General features: G+C 36.6%; 1 protein-coding gene across 2 annotated transcripts in view; it reads right to left on the bottom strand.

Moving 5' to 3' along the window:
* The window catches only part of LOC109408897 (potassium voltage-gated channel subfamily H member 8), a 160,966-nt gene extending 141,272 nt beyond the window's left edge, over nucleotides 1-19,694 (bottom strand). Inside the window, exons 1-2 of one of the 2 annotated variants that reach the window (XM_062851994.1) lie at nucleotides 18,851-19,694; nucleotides 18,699-18,757 (exon numbers count right to left, since the gene is read on the bottom strand). The gene's annotated coding sequence lies outside the window, so the exon portion shown is untranslated. Of the gene's footprint in view, nucleotides 1-18,698 lie in introns of both variants that reach the window. The other variant, XM_029872948.2, reaches the window with a different exon arrangement.
* Nucleotides 19,695-19,915: the final 221 nt, after the last annotated feature.

Raw genomic sequence — 19,915 nt, forward strand, 5'->3', positions numbered from 1 at the left:
CTCCCACTTTCCTGACCTTACCAGCAACATTTAAATCAATCAAATCATTACAGGATATTTTAACCGGTCTAACCTTCCGTAACTCGCGCGGTTGACTACCTGCGTCAGCACCACGCTAATGTTGAGTACAAAAAGCGAGATTTTTTCAACGTGTTGTACAAAATACAACAGCGCGATCGCTCGAGGGCTAAAAGACTTAGATCCAAACAAAGGTCCAGGGCGAGATGGAATTCCACCGGTTCTGATGATGATGATGATGATGATGATGATTATTCTACCATCTATTGTAGCAAGGCAGCTGCCTATAGCACTGGTATAATCTGCAAATCGATTTGATCAAGATTGTGCCACTGTTCACACTCAGTCATTCCCCTGTATGAAGGGCCAAAAATGGAAGCGCGGACCCACAAGCAGAGACACTTGCACGAAACCCGCTACAAGGGAAAAGAATCTCCTTCCAGAAGAAAGTTCATGTAACCAGTGGTAAAATCAAGCCCTCGGTTAACAAAATATACCCAATAGATGGGGTCGAAGAGCCCGCCCTCAATTCACGAGATGTTAGCAACAAGAAGGAGGCAGTTCCAAGCTCCTTGTAAAAATCGTTTCAATCGGGTGCCCTGGTGGTCCCTCCCTATCCCCGTATGTAGTAATATATTTATTAAGAAATTTTATCTTATATTGTGTCCGAAAACCAAATTGTTCATGTTTCTTGAGTATTTAATGTTTATTGAGTTCAGTCTTCCCTTTTGTATTTGTGCTTATAAACATTTAGTAGTGTGCAATTGTCTTTTATATCCCTCTCTACCCACTCTATCACCTTGTAATTCATTGTCGTGAGTATGTTAATTTTCGATTTCAATTAATTTATCATAGCACGACTCATGCGAAATTTTGTTAACATTGAGTAAAGAAAGTCATTTTCCTTTTATCCTATTATTCCATGACAAACAGTTGAGATAAATCTTGAGTAGTACAATTGAGTAATTTATATCGTATTTGAAGCAAACTTCTTGGCGATTCCCAATTTTTATAAATTATGAGTCATTGGAGCGTGGTGAATAGGTTTTATCCTTCCTATCATTTTAATTCATCTTTAATATGATTTTTATTAATTGAGATATAACAAAGCCGCACCCCGACCCCTCGAGAGCATGCATCCGAAACATCAGACCCTGATCCCCCGGATAGCTGATCAATTGGACACTCGGTACCCAATCGAGCAACTTCCCTGCACGAACCCGCTCCTCAGACCTGCATACCCGAATATTCGAAACGTGGCTCCGTCATATCTTCGTCTTAACCTCAAAAATATACTATCTGTATTTCCTTACCATCCCTATTTGGTCATTAGCATTTCACAAGGGCGCGACCGCTTTCCGAAACCAAACTCTCCTCCACGTCCGCGAATCGCACATCACTGCCCCTTGTAATCCAGCGCCACTACCGGAGATAAGAGCATTTCTCTCTCTAGCAGTGGCCGTGAACTAAAAAAGTCATATAATCCACGGCCATGAAAGTTTCCATCGCATCCAAAAGCAGCAACGCTCCCCGTAAATGCTGGTGTCGATTTAACTTACATTTTAATCATTACTGTTATTCTCTAAGATATCTTTTCCAGTGCTTGTACTTTTTAGGCCTAGAGTTATCCTCCTCCGACGATTCACCATCTGATATTTCACTTAGCGTTTCTTTGTATATCTCTTCTGCTGTTTTCTTCATCTTTTCCCTATCGTTTGCTAATTGTTTCCATGTTTCTCTATCTATCTCACCATATCTATTCAAGTCCTTTTCCAAAGAGTTCTTCCATGTTATGCTTGGTCTACCTTCTTTTTTCTTTTTAAATTTTAGTTTGTATGCTAATCTTATCGGATGATTTTCTGCTCTTCTGAGTATATGTCCGTAGTAATTAATTCTGCCTACTCTTACTCTTCTGTTTATGGTTTTCCCGTTTAATAGCTTCCTTGCGTTGAATTTAGTGTTCTGAGGTTTTTTACAGTGATTATATATACTTCTGAGAATAAGTTTTTCATAATTTCCCATACCTACTCTGCTTTGCTTCGTTAGAACAGCAACTTTCGTACCGTATGTTATTGATGGAGCTAGTACTGTGTTATATATAAGTTTTCCCAAGTCCCATGAAGGTTTAAATTTCTTACAAAACTCTAAAACTATTCTAGCTGTCCTGTATGCATTTACACATCTCTGTCTATTTGTTGCTTTCCTATCTAATGTTGCTGTAAGACAAACACCTAAGTACTTTATACTATCGCATACCTTAAATGGCCTACCCATTAGAATTATCTCTTTAGGAGATGGAATTCCACCGGTTCTTCTGAAAAACCTGGCAACTGAATTTGCGGCTCCATTATTTTGGCTTGAAACTGGAAAGTTTCCGAAAGGATGGAAAAAATTTGGTAAAAAATCCGATGTTCGTAATTATCGTGGAATTGCCATTATCTATGCATCAAAACTATTTGAATCTATTATAAATAGATGTGTGTTTAATCAAATCAAACTAAGAATAACAAATGCACAACATGGATTTTTCAAAGGTCGGTCGACTACAACAAACTTGTTAGAATTTGTTAATTACACCTTATGTGCAATGGACAGTGGAAACTATGTTGAATCTCTTTACACCGATTTCAGTAAGGCGTTCGACAGATTTGACATTCCAATTTCGATTTTCAAGCTTGATAAAATGGGAATCGAGTCAAGACTACTTAAATGGATCGAATCGTACTTAACTGACTGATTACAGATAGTAAGATTTGAGGGGAAGAAGTCAGAACCTATCAACGTGTCATCAGGAGTTCCCCAAGGCTCACATTTAGGACCTTTGCTTTTCATATTATTTGTGATATCACGTATATTCTAAAACATCTCAAAATCCTTATATACGCTGATAGTATATAACTCTTCATAGAAATTAAAAATGAAGAAGACAGAGAATGTTTTTTTTTTTTTGAGAGAAACATGCATATTTGACCAATAATGGTGTAGTAAAAGCCTGCTGCAGTTAAACGTGAAAAAATGTAATTCAATTACGTACAGCAGAAAACATAGTATACCACCATTAATTGTATCTCTAGGAAACCAAAAAGTTGGAAACTGCAGTAGAATTAAAAATTTAGGTGTTATCTTAGATTCCAAATTAACTTCCACCGATTATTATAACGCTATCATTCATAAAGCAACTAATATGTTAAGCTTCATTAAGCGTTTTAGCTACAACTTTCAGGACCCATACACGATTAAAACATTGTACAGAGGGTGGCCAAAATGTTTGGGATAGGCAACTTTTTTCTCCCACAAAAAAGTTCAACATGCTATAACTTTTCATAGAGTGCATCAAAAAATCTCAAATTTTGACTGTTTGTCAACCTATTATACGTGCATGATTGGTACAAATTTGGGCTCTATTGATCAATCTTTCGCAAAGTTAGAACCGTTCGGGTAAAACACTATTTTTTAGACAACTAATTTTTGAGCTGTCATATCTCGGAAACCAGTGAACCGAATTGAATGAAATTTTGAACGTACACTATCAATATACAAATGCTTCACAAACTATTGAAACATAGATACTTTTTAAACTCTGAAAAAAGTTATCATGGATTGACACTTTTTGGGTTTATCTTGAAAAAAATGTATTTTTGCCTTTCTCGTACACTAAGTGTACTGGAAAGGCTATATGTTCACTCCAAAAATGACTTTTTGATAGAAGGCCCGGAGGGTCAAATCACATATACCAATCGACTCAGCTCGACGAATTGAGGTGATGTCTGTGTGTGTGTATGTGTGTGTGTATGTGTGTGCGTGTGTGTGTGTGTCTGTATGTGTGTGTACAAAAAAACTCACATCACTTTTTGGCAGTAAACCTCATCCGATTTCAATGACCGACGGTTCATTCGACGCGGAATCTGGTCCCATTGTTTCCTATTGAAAATGGTTCGGATCGGTTCAGCCGTTCCGGAGATATGGCCATTTAGGTGTTCCGGAACGGTACCCCAGGAAGCGACCAGATATGAAAATGCATCAAACCTATGCATGCGACACATCAAACCACGGCATTTTCGATAACCTGATGAGCAGTAAGCAGAAAAATAGTCTAAGACTATATCTGAACCGGTAGTGTTCCGGAACCGGTTCCGGGTGTCCCGCCGGAAGTGGCAAATATCAAAGTGAACCAAACCCATGCATGAGACACATCGAACAACGGCATTTTCGATAACCTGATGAGCGGTAAGCAGGAAAATAGTCTCAGACCATATCTGAACCGGTAGTGTTCCCGAACCGGTTCTGGGCGTCCCGCTGGAAGTGGCCAAATATACAATTGTACCAAACCCATGCAAGCGACACATCAAACCACGGCATTTTAGATGACCTGATGGACAATGAGCAGGAAAATCATCTCAGACCATATCTGAACCGGTAGTGTTCCGGAACCGGTTCTAGGCGTCCCGCTGGAAGTGGCCAAATATACAGTTGAACCAAACCCATACATGCGACACATCAAACCACGGCATTTTCGATGACCTGATGGACAATGAGCAGGAAAACCATCTCAGACCATATCTGAACCAGTAGTGTTCCGGAACCGGTTCTAGGCGTCCCGCTGGAAGTGGCCAAATATACAGTTGAAACAAACCCATACATGCGTCACATCAAATAGCGGCTTTTTAGATTACCTAATGAACGGCCAGCAAGTGTTTCGAAATCAGTTTTGATTGGCCGGAAGAGGCCAAATGTAAAAGTAAACCAAATCCAGGCATGTGACACATCAAATCGTGGCTTTTGCGATAACCTGATGAACAGTTGGCTAGAAAATAGCCTTACGTCACACTAAAGACAACTGGTAGTGTTCCGGAATCGGTTCCGAGAGTCCCGTCGAAATTGTCAAACCCTGCATGTGACACCTTCAATTTGCAGCGTTTTTGGTTAACCGATGAGCAGTTAACAAGACAATAATGTTAGACCATATTTGGATCAGCCGGTAGTTACTCGGAGTCAGAACCGGGTAGCAAAATGTAAAATTCAACCAAACCCATGGATGCGGTACATCAAATCAAGACCCGTCTTGTAAACATTCGACACTTTTTCCTACCTTCATTTCGTTGCCGCAGTCGGGTGTCAGTCGGCTTTGTTACATTCGTGCGCTATCGTTACCTCTTACCTACACACAACACGAGCAGTAGAACGAAAACCAATAAACATAAGAAAGGGTCAAATCAATGTCATCTGACACGATGACATGTGTCTAATTCTAGCTTTACGCATAGATGTTCAGCCAATTCCGATTATGAATGTTAATATTAGTTTATTATTGCATGTTGCATTGAATACGACACACAGATGGGCAACATAGCTCTTATTATGAAAGAAGACAGGAATAACAAAAGCCAAACCATCTCCCGAAGCCGCTATCGTGGTGAAGTGCATTCGTTTGACATTTTTGTTTCAAACAGTAGTTTGATTGCTTGTGCTGCGAATGGCGGAGACAAAGGAGGCCGAATATCGACGAAAAGGTTCAAATGACTGTGATCTCTAACAAGACTGATCACGACTTATCGACAACCTGATGGAAAAATAGGGTCAGACCACATTAGATTCCCGGTAGTGTTGTGGGTTCAGCTGTGGCTTCGAAAGTGGTTAGAAGTTAAAGTGAAGCAAACCCATTCATGCGATATATCAAATCGCGGTGAATAAATAGCAATAAAATATTCTAAGGCCATAATTGAGGCAACCGGTAGTGTCATGGTCCATGACTCATGGAATAAGATCCGGCTATCCCACCGGAAATTACCAAATATAAAAATGAACCAAACCCATACATACGACACATCAGATCGCAGATTTTTTGATAATCTAATGAACGGTTAGCAAGAAAATAGCCTTAGATCACATTACAGGCTAGTTGTTGTGTAACAGAACCAACGTTCATGTGAAAAATTAAATCGTGGCTTTGTTTAATGACCTGATAAACATTAGGTATGAACAACAGTGACGAATAGGTCTGAGTTCTCATATATTAGAACAAAATATAGACAAAACTAAAGCGATCTCATCAAATCGTACCATTCCAGATTCCTAAGGTGTAAATTTATAGCAGGATGGGTCAACGTTGAATGGAAAAATAAGAATTTGATCGCGTCAACAGAAGATGGTGGCTGTTTTAAGGAATTTTGAGCTCTAAAATTATGTAAAATAAGTGTATTTGGTATGGGAAATATGTTCGGAGTCCACCAGAGTATCCAAGATAGCGGTCCAAAGTCCAAGATAATGGCCCAGTATTCGAGTAAGTGCCTATTTTATAGGATTTTTAATTCTTGCATTATGGGCATATTTTGTATGAAAATATGTCCAGAATTCAAAATTTGTAATCAGAAAACCCAAGCTGTGCGCTGTTTCACAAGGTCTGCAATATGACTATAATTTGAATGGGGAAGAATACCGGTCTTCATCCAAAACTGGTAACCAGAAAATCATAAACGACATGCCAAAAATCAATACGGCGACTAGGGGAATTTACGTATTTTCGTCAGTTTTGTTCTCTTCGTCATGGGGGGTTTTTTGAAACCTGTTGATCTCAAAGTTGGCCTCAAATCCTTCCCAACCAAGCTGAGTTATATGCCCAAATTTCAGGCAATTCGGCCTACAAAAGCCCCCCATGACGAAGAGAACAAACCTGCCGATAATACCCTTTGTCACCCTATTTAATCTAATTTTAGGTGCAGAGTCCAAAAATGAATACCAGAACATCCAAGATGGTGTCTCAATGTTCAAGATGGCGGTTAGTTTAGTTGGGGTAGATATCCGGAGTCATAAAATGATGACCGGAAAATCTAAAATGACGTTTCAAAATTTTGCGGCTTCATGACACTTGTTTGGTTTAAGTTTTGGATCGTTGTCTTATATTTTCTGAATATTGGATGTTATGCTAATATAAAATGTATCCATATTAAGTAGATTTAGCAAGCAGTTTTCATTTTGTATTTATGTCAATGTCATCAACATGTAGCTCGAGTTTTGTTGAAAGGATATTTTAAAGCACGAGAAAGGCACCATCACCGCTAGGTGGATTAATTAGGGTTTTTTTATGTCAATGTCAATAAGCTTTAGTGTTGATGTCCCAAAAATCCCAAAATTTCAGATTTTTTGATGCACTATATGAAAAGTCATAGCATGTTGAACTTTTTCGTGAGAGAAAAAAAGTTGCCTATCCCAAACATTTTGGCCATCCCCTGTACATACGTTATGTGAGATCTGTTCTAGAATACTGTAGCATAGTATGGTCTCCCTACATGGTAACACATGTGGATCAAAAAGAATCAATACAAAAGCAGTTCCTCCTATATGCCTTACGCAAGTTAGGTTGGTCAACATTTCCACTGCCTTCATAAGAACTGTATCGGAAATTAACTATAAACGTTCAAAATTGCCTGAAAAATAATCTGTTCGAAATAAACATAACTTTATTTTTAGAGATACTATATAAATCTCTTAAATAAAGAATGGCAGTTCTGATTTTCAAAAAATAATCATGTAACTTGCACATATGTTTTTAAAATTTTGGACACCTCCTAAAAATTTAATATTGCGAAAACTGTGGGAAAATATTCAATTTTTTCTCTCATTTTTGCGCAAATATATTCTTTTCCAGAATGCTCATGATACAGGAAAATTATTTTTATCAAGAAAAAATCCCTCCGCAGTTTAGGGCAATTCTTGAAAATGAAAAAAGGCCATTTTTCGAGGAACTCTTTTTTTATACGTCTTCAAAGAACGATTACGCAAATAAAAAAAATACGTAAAGTTGAAAATTTGCATTTTTTTCGATTGGGTATGCATTTAAATCTATTGAAGAGGTAGTTTAACCAGAGAACAGAATTTTATAACCTCTGAAGATATTTAAAACAGAGCGTCAAAGTTCAACCAAAAAGTAGGTGTTTTTTGGGAAAGACCGTATTCTTAATGTTAGAGGTTTTTCTTTCCAAAATAAGAATTTTAAAAGTCGGTTTTAAGTTATATGTTATGTATACATAAGTGCTAGTAATAATCATTATTTTTTGAATTTTTCCCGGTACAATTTTTTTTCGCTACAAATGATTGAATCGTTAAAAAAAATTCCAAAAAATGCAGTTTGTACAGATTGTTATTTTGTGTGGTATACTCATAGAACCATATTTTCAATAATATTAAACATTTTCCAAATTTCTTCAAGCTGTTCTAAACTTAACTATATTCTGAAGATTTCATAGAAGAACCGGAATAAAAAGACCAACCGTGCTTCGAGATAGCGCATTTTGAATGTTTATAGTTAATTTCCGATACAGTCCTTATGAGGCTAGATGCATGCTTATAGATATTCAAACTTTGAAAGAGCGTCGCGAATTAGCCATGGTTTCATTTATAAATGATTTAATATCTCAACGCATCGACTCCGCCAACTTACTATCATGTATAAATTTTTATGCTCCTGCTAGACTATTGAAAGGTCGTAATATATTTGCTCTAAACAAACATAGAACAGATTATGCAAAATTTGATCCTCGAAAGATGAACCTTTACAATCACCACTGTGCATCTATTAGTTTAACTATGTCTACAACAAATTTAAGAGATTATTTTAGGTCTTTGAGACATAACAGTTATTAAGTGATATAGTTAAGTGAAATTGTAGTCTACGGTATGTTTGACGAAATAAATAAATAAAGAAGATATTTTTGAAACAAAATAATCAATTATAGTGCATTGTTGGGACCATTTTGTTGTGGTATATTTTCAACGTCAATTTTCTCTTTTTCTATATTTGAATGATATTTTTTCGATAAAATAACTGAATAAATAATCAAATACGTATGCATTTTTGAAAGTTCATATAAAAACACTAAAGTGATTCTCTACCTAATGACATTGATTCCAAACATTAGTAACCCTCTAATACCCATTTTTTTAAGTTATGATCTAAATATAATTTTCCGCCTTCTAAAACCGATTTAAACATACAAGTGATTCTTTTTAATTCGAAATTTTGTGAGTTTTGGTTTTCCAATTCATCTTTCTTTTTATTTTAAGCATCCCTACACTTTCATATTTTTTCTGGAAGTTAATTTGGGATACCGATTTTTTTAAGACCAAAACATTTTGAAATTTTATGATTATTTGTATTTTTTTTCCGTGGATTTTTTTTTTTCGTGTAACATTAGGGAAAATAATGTGTTATTTGTAGCATATGAAAGGTGATCAAAACATCATTTTTTTCCATGATTTAAAAAAAATGTGTATTACGTGTATTAAATGTGTATTTACGCTTCAAAATTCATCAAAAACTATTTTGAGATGTACAGTGCAGTCCTAAATACATAGCGTAACAAAAATTACCTTTTGGTCTGTCTCAAGAGCAAACTTATGTGTCTCTGACAGATTTAGGGCTGCTGAATCCGAATCCAGGCTCAGATTTGCTCCAGCCCGTCACAATTTTGAGCTATACCTCAATTTATAGAGCAAAATATGCGATTTTGGGCTTTTTTGACTGCCCGCCGTTAAGCATGGAAATATTGTTTTTAACCAATCAAAAGGTAAATTCAGTAACAAATTTTGAAAACGACGTATAATCAATGGTGCAGCATTGATTATACGTCGTTTTCAAAATTTGTTACTGAATTGGTCAATTAACCCTCTAATACTCAACCCCGCCTTTAGACGGGGTATAGTTTGAGCATTTTTGTAATTATTGTTTCGTGGGAATTATTTTTCTTTTATATTTTTGGCTGATATTAAGGACTGTTCTGTATATCTCAAAATTGTTTTGGTGTATTTTGAAGCGTATTTACATTTTTTTTTTAATCACTGAAACAATGATGTTTTAGACACCTTTTAGAATTCATTGTTTATTTTGTACTAAATCGCTACAATTAACATATTTCAAATTTTTCCCAAATCATTTTACTATAGTATAATAGTTTAAGGGAGACGAATACACTCTAAAAAAGTTTTGCTTCAAGTAACACGGAAAATAAAATATTCCATGAAAAAAAAATTAAAATGAAAATATTTCAACTATAATCATAAAACCTAAAAATGTTTTCATCTCAAAAAATCCGTACCCCAAATAGGCTTCCACGAAAAGTATGAAAGTGTGGGTATGTTCAAAAATAAAAATTAAAAAATCAAAAACCGAAAATCACGAAATCGAGAATTGAGCGAAATCATCTTCCACAACATGTTTAAATCAATTTTAGATGACGAAAAATGAATCAAAACTTTGGGTATTAGAGGGTTAACATCTAAATTAACGACACATGCAAAATATTTCGTTTTACCAAATTAAATTTAATAGATTGAAGCATTTTATGTTAGTAGTTAAACTTGCATGCAACTTTTGGAGGGTAACTTGTATGGGAAATACCGTACCTTACAGTAATCGCTTAAAACTATCAAATTCGATTAGGTAAAATGAAATATTTTGCATGAGTCGTTAATTTAGATGATCCTTTAATTGGTTAAAAGAAATATTTCCATGCTTAACTCTCCTTTGGCATTAGGGTCATTTTTTTACCGAAACGGTACACTACATCAGCGAGCTGCTGCCAACGTGATGCAAAAGGAAGGTTAATGGCTTGCAGTCAAAAAAGCCCAAAATCGCATATTTTGCCCTGAAAATTGAGGTATAACTCAAAATTGTGACGTGCTGGAGCAAATTTGAGCCCGGATTCGGTTTCAGCGGTCCAAAATCTGTCAGAGACACATAAGTTTGCTCTTGAGACAAAAAAAATGTTGCGCTGTGATATCAGCCAAAAACATAAAAGTTACTATTACCCAGGGAAGAAAATAATACAAAAGCGCTCAAACAAAGGCGGGTTTGGGTATTAGAAGGTTAAAAAAAACTTATTACTTGCGGCTGACAACAATGTGAGTCGTGAAAAACGCATCATCAGAGCAAGTTGGGCCAACTACGAATTTCATTATCACATAGGTTTTATTGCAAGTGGGTGTTTACTATTGCGGCATTCTAACATTTTTTTGTTGTACAGTACCATTTGGGCAGGTGTACCTAGTTTGGGCTCTTGCAACTCGAACTTATTCAATATTATACTAATTGATTTCACCGTGTGTCTAACATTAAGTTTTTTATGTAAAAAAATGACTTAGTTTTAGCGGCCAGTCTCAAAAACAGGTACACATGGGAGTGTAGAATTAGCATTTAAGTTAAAATACACGTTAATAAAAATTAAAAAAAAGGTACACATGCGCAAATGATTCAAGACCCTAGATGGTGACAAAGTAAAGTTTGTTAATAAGCTTAATGTCGCATCTAAACATATAAATCTTATAACTGTAATAAATCATTTCAATAAAATTTTGAAAATATGTCTTCAACGTTGTCTATTATGTTTAATTTAATTTTGATGTAATAATGCACTTCTAAAATATGACGTTTATTATGTTCTGTTTCGTATGGTCGTATAATAACTGGGGGATTGAAGCATAGTTATATCATGCATTACACACTTTACCTTGTCTATTTAGCAACAAAGATAAATAATTTTCAGTTCATTTCTTCCTAACAACAGAAAAACTTAAACAGAGTAAGTGTACCAGTTACCGCCATAGTGGTTCGCTATTTGTGGAAATTTAAGAAGTTTTCAAGCTTTGATCTACTATGAAAGTATTAATAGCAATCATTTAAATGTATCTTTAAATATTTTAATGACTCTTGAAATGATGCAAAATTTTCAATTATCTCAAATAACCAGTATGGCCAAATATGGAACCAATTTAGTAATAACTGGTACACTCAGCCTAGCTGTAAATAACTAAAGCAAGTAGTGCACGAAAGCATATTTGCCTCGTTTATTAATCTTCTTGTGTCTAGACTAAGGCCATATCCATTGCAAAAATTTCCCAAATAGAGGAGAACATGCCTCTGGAGCCAATCTTCTTAACCTTTACATCCCTGACGTATTTTGCGCACTCAAAATTTGAGATTCATTTTGCTCTACCTATTTTCTTCAATTTTTACCCGATTTTAATGAAAATTTGACAGAACAGCCTGAAATGACTACCATTTCATGATTTCATAGAATGTACCGGTTGGTGAAGTTAAATTACCGATTCCGGATTTATACGGAAAACCAGTTGGGTACGTCGGTTGGCCAAATGAGACATTTTCGTTGTTTTTTACAGATTTTATATGGATCAAGTTTTTACATCTGCATCATAAAGTATTCATACCTTCGGATACTTTAAAATCATTTGGAACTATACTGGCCTGTTCCGGATTCCGAAGTATCGTAAAACGGGATAACTTTGGTGGTTTTTCTTCACGCAGTGAATTTAGCAATCAAATAATAAACTGCGCATTTTTTTTTAACTGTACATCAACATATTATTATGTGTTACGCATATTGTCTTTTCTTTTTAATTTGTATTCACAATTTATATTAACAAATTTTGACAGAGCAGTTCAACTGCATGAATATACAAAACATTGCATAGGCGTTTACCGATTTTCGTCCCAATTTTCAAAATTGATTCTGACTCGTGGAAACACGTTTCGTTAAGATGTTCAAGACCATATGTAGATTCTACAATGATGTATCTATCGAGAATAGGCCATTAATTAAAAAATAGCCAAAACTTTATAGTACAGCAAATTGTTTGCAGATGGTCTCATTTTGCAAACCGACGTTCCCCACTGGGTTTCCGTATAAATCCAGAACCGGTAATCCAACTTGACACGGTGCATTCTATGAAACGGTAGTACTTTCCGGTTGTTCTGTAAAATTTTCATCTGAATCGGGTAAAAATTGAAGAAAATAGAGCCAAATGAACATCAAGATTTGAGTGCCCAAAGTACGTCAGGGACGTAAAGGTTAAGGAAAAACGCCTTAAAATCTCAGTGACAGTGCACCAGAACTTCAAATACACGAATCTCAAGAAGCGAACTTCGGACAACAGTGAAATTTTTATTTTGTTCTTACTCACTTGCAATAAGCTTACAATATCAAGATCAGGTGCGCTGGATTTATTTTTTTATGAGATTTGTATGTTTGTAATCGTGAGTTGGGACAGAAGTCGGCCATTGTGGCGGTCATCTAAGGATTCTAACAAGTCTGCCCTTAGACCAAGCCCACTCATGGGCTCAATCAAGCGTTTTAACGTTAAGTAGAGCCCCGATCAAAGAAGTGAACCGCACCGGTCGCTGCTAAGTAGGACTCGGAAGCGAAAAGTTTACGTACGGTTCGTAGCAGGGCTTAGAATATAAAGACACGCAAAGTACGGTCTCTATCCGTAGGCTCGTGCGCTCTCTCGCGTTTAGCTCTCTGGGTAGCGTAAAGAGGAGACGAAAGAACATGAGTATGGATTTGTTGCCAGGTATATAGTTTCGAGAGAATGATTTTCTTGTTTTGTATAGGTAGGAATTTATTTTAGTTTGCATCAAATATTTAAAATTTTTATTTTTACTTGCTTTGAAATTTTCAACCAAACAATATCATAGATCGTTACACGAATAACACAACAAATTGTCTGACATACAATTGTGATAGAGTGACAATACAAACGCAGAAAAATAATAGGTTTAAATTGACAAGCTTTGCATAAGTATGTTATGAATAAAGTTTTCCCTTCTTCGCCAATTTCAGGATCATGCATAACGAAAATGTATTGATTTTCTTATAAAAATAGTTACGATTGTTCATAATCACACCTTTAGTTTTTGATTCGGCCGATCGTTTCGAAACTAATATTTGAAGAAATGTATAGTGATTCAGTGAGTTTTGTTATTTTAACACGTACATGTTTGAGCCGGGGTTGCTACGCAGCAAGTAAAGTTTGGTTTCGCACATTTAAAAAAATGTCCAAATAAATAACTCGCGAAGTTCGTTTCGACAAGTTCCAAAATTATCGCCATCCGTCGCAGATTTCCGGAAGATGTGCGTATTTTCTAGCCCGGAAAGATACCATTTGACGGTAATAAGTGACCACAAGGTTTTCTTTCTTCACATTCCGGGCTGAGATCCCCCGCTTTGAAAGAGCTGTGCCTCGCCTTTCGTTTTGTCGTGAATATTTCGGAAAAGGCAAAGGAGTTTTGGTTTGATTGCTGTTTTTGAAAATGGTGGTCGTCAGTGGGTGGTTTATTAAATATAAATTTAAAAATATAAATTAAATAAACGAGACATTAGGAAGAAAGTGTGCGAAATGGGTAACTTCACCCTTGTAGAAACAATAAGGCAAAGCAGAAAAAAACTGCGAAGACCCCATGCGAATAACACCGATCACACAGAATAGGAGGTTCGACATTAGATCTATAAAAACAACCCAACAATTGGGGAGATCTTTCCAATATTACACATTTATTCACAGCTCTTTTATCCACATTTTCATATATTTTCATGTTATCTAGATCGTTTGGTACAATATGTCCACGCATCCTTCCTCCCCTGTAAATTCGAGAAGTACCTTGCCGAAAGAAAATATTCTGTACTCCAAGTATTTCCAAGCATCATCTTTGCGCGTAAATACAACGCAGTAGACCTGGCCGCTCCGATGCATGTGTCAAATCTATGATATGCTGCAAGCATCAATATTGACAAGAAAAGTAACAGGATTGCTTTCCAGGGTGATTCCGTACTGGCTGCGTATGTATAAGATTAGATAAGAGTAGTTACGATTTTTCAAAGATGCTTTGACTGTACCTAATTCAATTCAGATATCATAGAAACACTTCAGTATTTTTTTGTTTTGTAAAAACAAACTTTAATCATACCGATAATAATCTCAAAAAAATGTAGTCGAGCTGCCAAGTATCACCAATTAAAATAGGCGGTGTGCAGGACTGCCATATTGTAGGTTCCTCGTTATAGAAAAAGCAAGGTGTTGGATGTTTAAATACATCAATTGTTGTATGAAGTGCCAAAAAGGAGAGTGGGCTCATTATGTACTTTGACAAATACGCAGTCTACTTCAAGCGCATAGAATCTGCTTCCAACAAAATATTCATAAACCAGCATCCAAAGGATCGCAATATATATTAAGATTTCCGATTGATGCTTTGTAACTAAAAGGTTGTGACTGAGTATAGAATAATCTGAAGTTAAAATACACGTTAATGAAAAAAGTTACGCAAACTTATCGCAGACTGTTAGAAGATAGCTTCTACTATGGCCAGGATTCAAAAATCATGACCTACGCGAAGTTGTAAAGGAGACAACTACGTTATAAATGTGTTGGAAATGCAAGGGATGTAATTATTCAATAAACCTAATTATTAAAAAGATGCTCAAAATCTCAAATTCAGATAAATTTCTTACGAGAAAGGCAACATGGATATCGAAGAGATGGATATTATTTTAGATAAAAATTCAACCTACAAGTCATACAGTAAGCAACAAACACATAATTTAAAAAAAGATTGCTTGAATTCCGAGATTAAATACAATCATACATTATTGAGAAAATAATATCTTTAAACGCACCAAAACTGGTACAAATCTCCAAGGGAATTATTTATTTGAGTTCAATTTTTACTAACTGTTTTCAGTCTTATCCAAAACCCCTTCTTCCAAAATATGAGCACAGATTATTATACTAATTAAGATTTGCAATACACAAAATCTTGCGATGATTTACAGAAGTGCAAAAAACCGATGGTACGGATAGAATAGAGACCACCGGTGCGCAAAGGCGACCGATCATTATTTTACTCACATGGAAACGAACGACCGGTGCGAAAATGGGTGGATAGTGAAATTAAAAATCATTAACGACGTGCTGTTGCGTGTGTAGTATGAAGCCCACGAGTGGGCTTGGTCTTAAGGCGAAAATGGAAGCATTTTCTCATTTTTTCGGTTTTTGATTTTTTATTAAATAACGAAGCAATACATATTTTCTAAATCGGTTTTCGTACACATGTAGAGTATGGATCAGGGTATCTTCTGAATTTTTACGCGGTGGAAAATGTTTTTCGTTTTTGCAGAAACCATTTTTTAGTAACATTTTGTTCAAAAATGGTTTCTGCAAAAACGAAAAACATTTTTTGCAATTACGTGCCATAAGATTGCACTTTTCAATTGCCGAAACTGTGTAGAAATGGCCTACTTTTCTTGACTAGCTCAAGAGTGCCGAAAAGTAGTACTTTTCAGCACTTTTAAGAGTGCCGAAAAGTACTACTTTTCGGCACCTTTGCAATGGTACACTTTTCACAAGTTTCCTGAAGCACTAATGTTCTTCCGTATACAATTGTCTATTCGATGGCTGCTCCTATGTCTGCTCGGCAGATCGAACCTGAATAGAAGCGATTCCAATTCAGATTTGATCCACCAAACAGACGTAGGGTTAGAAGCAGCAGTATAAAAAACGTTCGTTGACGACGCGACTCTGAGTAGTTGTGACACTTAATAACATAGCCTACCTGATTGAAAAAATGGGCTTGTGCGCATGGATGCTCGCACGTGGTTTCAGCTGAGACCTGTCTATGCAGTCAGAAATGATCGTACTTAAGGGTATTTTCCATAATTGCAAAAAATGTTGTATGCAACGCGTTGCAAAACTTGATTTTTTCAGCACTTGTCGTAAATGTACGACTCGTGCTGAAAAAATCATCATTTTGCAACTTGTTGCATAAATAACTATTCTACGCCTTAAGGCGAAACTGGATCCAATTCCTCACTTTTTGGTTTTTGATTTTTTATAAAACAACGAAGCAATATTTTCAAAATCGGTTTTCGTGCACATGTAGAGTATGGATCAAGATATCCCCTGATTTTTTTTCGTGGTGGAAAATGTTTTTTTGATTTTGCAGAAACCGTTTTTGAATGTAATTTCACAAAAAAATGGTTTCTGCAAAAATGGAAAACTTTTTCCACCACAAACAAAAATCAGAAGATACCTTGATCCATGTTCTACATGTGCACGAAAACCGATTTTGAAAATATTGCTTCGATATTTAATAAAAAATCAAAAACCATAAAAATGAAGAAATGCTTCCAGTTTCGCCTTAAGAACAAACGTCTTGAAATCCCGCTTCAACAGTGCATCAGAACTTCAGATGCACAAATCTCAAGAAATAATCTTCAAACAACAATAAATTTTATTATTCTGTTCTTGCTCACTTGTAATAAGCTTAAAATAAGAAGACCAGGTGCGCTGGTTTTGTTTACGAAGACATTTGCGCGCTCGGAATCGTGAGTTGGTGCCAAAGTCGGCCATTGTGGCGGCCATTTTGGGATTCTAAGAAGTCTGCCCTTAACCAATAAAAGTTAAATTGATAGTAAAATGCTTGTATGAAAATAACTTAAAAGGGGTTTGCAGTACGAGTTGATAAATCATGGCGTTGAAAAAATATACCGTATAAAGCAATTTCACTCAAGCTACCAACACTAACACATCATTTCTTCCTCTTATGTCGGCAGCAAAAACTCCACCGCTACCGAAGAATTGAATTCAGAGTAGGTTTTGTGGAGATTAGGATGATGTTTGTTTATGGAAATTAGTTTTGTAGGATTGGGTTAAAGAATTTTCACCACTGTGCTTTTCTGTGATGCAATCTAAATTTCCAGTGCACACATATCTAAAGCCCTAAAGCCATTTCAAACAGGGATACACTGCCGTGAATCGCATATCAGTCCCATCTTTGCTGGATTTCCTATGCAAATGGGACAGATATGCGATTCACGGCAGTACAGTAGTTTCAGCAAACCATACTCAATCCATTGTTTGACTCTCTGTGGCAATCTAAACTCTCATATGATACTGACTGCACTAACTGACTGGAAAACTAAACGCAAATACAGTCGGAATTCATTCTACACGGTGGTTGGTACTTTACGTCCACCGTGATGATGTCTCGACGGTCTTGCATCTGAATGAGCTAATTTTTAGTATATAGCTGAATCATATAGTAAACTAATCGGTGGGCGTTAAGTGCGTGATACCGTGTAAAACGAATTCCGATTGTATCTCCTTTTTTATTTTTTATTTTCGTTCCTGTTCGCTGTTCCAACTGGGGCAGAGTCTAGTTCTCAGCATCATGTACTGTGAGCACATCTACATTTCACATAGCTTTCTTTCCCAATTTTTGCATTCATGGTTAGAAAAGTAAATTGAGCCCCAACACCATCATCATGGTATTGCAGGTGTAATGGCTCAGCTATGTAGAATTCATGTGAAGCTTATAAAGTATTTTCTCGAAACTCGAGGTCACAAATTAAAATTAACTTGGGCAATTTTTTATTTGTACGCCAAACACATTTACCAATAAATTGCCTACACACGATAAATGCAAGACGCAAAACCATGAGCATCACAAATTCATCATTTTTTTTATGTTTTCCAAACCATATAAGTGACTGAATGGCAGTTGTGAGCGGCCTTCGTGGAATTTCCTTATTTTTCCTCATTCCCAACCCTGGCCATTTTGCTGCAAGCGCATTTTCTAGGTCACCCATTGTGAAAAGGTACCCGTACATGTGTCCCCGTTGCATGATTGATCAAGCTAACGAGAATTCTCATCCTGTCTATCAAAAGTCTATCCTCCGTTCAAATGTGTGATAAAATCTTCACTGTGTGAGCGGCGACTAGCAGTTCAATGCTTTGATGGTCGGATACTTGGAAACTAGAAGACAAACTCAGCCGAGCGAAAGTTAAAAGAAACCAAAAATCGGATGAAAATTAGAATTCACGGGTTTACTTACCAACAGGCTGTTTACTCGCTATTTTTATCTCATTTCCGCTCAGCAGTGGAATTTAGCATCTGTTGATTCCAAGCGTGAAAAACGAATCCCAAAATTTATTGCAAATCAAGTCAAAAGATCGCAAAGCCGATTCGGTATTCACTGAAGCAAACTTTTTTATGTGGCACTGCCGGAAAATTTGATGTTTCACTTCACCCAGACTTTGTGCTCTGAGGTCTGCCTTTTCGCCACAGGTTGTAACACTCCTTGGCTATGTTCCCGCCACCGCACTTTTCACCCTAAACTCGTCACATTTACACACGCTTGTGCCCCCTTCCTATTTGTCTTCAGATGCTATAGATCCTTGTTTGTCCTCTCGGTTTTTCGCAACACGGTGGTGACAACACGGGGATACCTATTCTGCCCCAAGCCGTAAGGTGAAACCACAACTATCCAGCCAAAGGAAAACTGTAAGGTGCAAAAATATCCCCGCCAAACTTTTTCCAGGGCACACACCGAACGATCCAGTGTCGGTTACACTGCAAACTCTTTTCACTTTCACCCTCTTCCTGGGGCTACACTGGCACCGAACCGCAAGGTAATTATTCCAAGCAGAACCGTATCACACCAGATGGTTTGATAGATACCTAGCGGTAATCCCCAACTTTGCAAAAGCAACCATGCAGCACCATGCAACGTAAACCTATCCTGGGCAACGGTTGTGCAAGCTCCAGCAATTGTGTATAAGGTAGCCCCTTTGATGAAATACTGCTTCTTGAAAATTCTTACAAACACCAAAGCACAGCCTACGAAGCACGTCCTGCGTCCTCGGTAGCTGATAACCAACTGAAACCGAACGAACGAACGAAGCGAATGCAGTCCTTGCGAGCGAGCAATGCTCGATTCCGGACCAACAGTTGTCCCCCCTTCCCGTATGCTTCGGAATTGTTTTGATAATATCCAGGGTTATCCGAAAATCTGAGCAAGAGCTCCCGTGCTTCCCATAACTGGTCAGACGTTCCCAAGTAGATAATTATGGAATAATAATGTTAGTGTGATAATTTCGTTTTCAATACAGTGTGTACAGATCCAATTAAAAAAAATGTCCATAAATACCTAAATTGTTTATTAATAGTAGAAAAAATAAGCCTTTAAAGTGAAATTCTGATACTTGTCGGATTCCAAACCACTTGGGTTGTTGCTGGTATTTTGAGAACTTTTCCGCAATAACTTAGTCA

The sequence above is a fragment of the Aedes albopictus genome, chromosome 2, assembly GCF_035046485.1.
Source record: "Aedes albopictus strain Foshan chromosome 2, AalbF5, whole genome shotgun sequence".
Classification (NCBI taxonomy): Eukaryota; Metazoa; Arthropoda; class Insecta; order Diptera; family Culicidae; genus Aedes; species Aedes albopictus.